This window comes from Rhagoletis pomonella, unplaced genomic scaffold (assembly GCF_013731165.1).
Source record: "Rhagoletis pomonella isolate Grant_MI unplaced genomic scaffold, Rhpom_1.0 Rhpom_scaffold_00004, whole genome shotgun sequence".
NCBI lineage: Eukaryota > Metazoa > Arthropoda > Insecta > Diptera > Tephritidae > Rhagoletis > Rhagoletis pomonella.
In genome coordinates this window covers 46,816,430-46,817,760 of record NW_023458558.1, presented here as the reverse complement: position 1 = coordinate 46,817,760, position 1,331 = coordinate 46,816,430, and positions in this window count along the sequence as shown.

Here is a 1,331-nt window from a genome sequence, read left to right as displayed (position 1 = left end):
ATCATGAATCGACAGGTGTAATACTGGCATATAGCACGATATCTTTTGCCATTGACAGTTGCAGTTTTTATATAAATTAAAAACTATTTTTATACATTTTTATTCTCTTGTGGTAAAACCAGCCTTAGTTACTTAGGAGTGCATGACTTTGCCTCAATCTGCTCCTAAAGATTACAACAATGCATCAGTAATTAAAATACATAACAAAGATATTGAATAGTAGTAAAATAATTGTTGTTTTATTATATTTAACGAATGAAAAAACTGAGTAATAACTGTTTATCAAAAATTTTCTTGACGATGTACATTATTGTAGAGCGAAAAAATCAATATTCAATTTCGAAATTGTAGTAGGGCGGAAAAATTGCGTAGCATGATTACATTGAACCGATTTAAACCGTTTTCCGATCGGATCATATTTACGGTCGCCCCAAGATATTTCTCTAAAATTATGGTTCTTTCGCACTTATTCTAGAAAGATTTTTGTTATGCAGTTTGTAGCCCATTAAATTTTAATATAGTTAAGGCCAAATTCAGAGTGCTTTTTGTACTGAACATCTGTAGTTAACTGCCGATTCGGAGTTAACTACGCACTGTGAATTTAGCGCTAAGTGCAAGTTTGAAGTTGCTACAAAATTGTATTGATTTTTGGCAATTTTTTCGCTGACAGTCAACATGAAACTTGCACTTATACTAAAATTAAAAAAAAAAACAAAAAGCACAAGGTAATCAAAATTTTTGAAGATTTTACGAAACTTAAGACCAACGGTCTAATGTGATTATATTAGGCAACTTTTTGCCGCAGTATTATAATTTCGAATACGAAAATTTGACTTTTTTCGCTTTACCCTAAAATACATGCTATTTTATGTGAAAAAGACTTTACACCTAATTCTTGTATTATGAAACCTATAGTAAAATTCACCAAATGTTAGAATGTTCTCTACATCGTGGCTGAAACTGAATGTCAGCAGAGGAGATAGCCAATAAAATCATGCGAAGGCATACGCAAACTCCGGTGGCTTTTGTGCGAAGAGGTTGCGCAGCAGTAAATTCTGTTGGACGTCATTGATGAGAAAAACTCTGATGGTCAGATCCCATTGGTAATGGATAGTGCACGATATTCCGGGCACCCGCGACCTGTAAGGGAGTCGAATGAATTCAAAGCAAAATCCGCTATAGCTTGTGATGACGCTTGGTCAGTTTCACTCTACAAAAAGGCGAATACTGGGTTAGATCTAGCCTGGAGTGTAATCCACGGCAGTAAGTAGACACGCGGAACAATCAGGAGCGGCCAAAAATGATTTTTTAGAAGCGGTTTTGATGAAGAA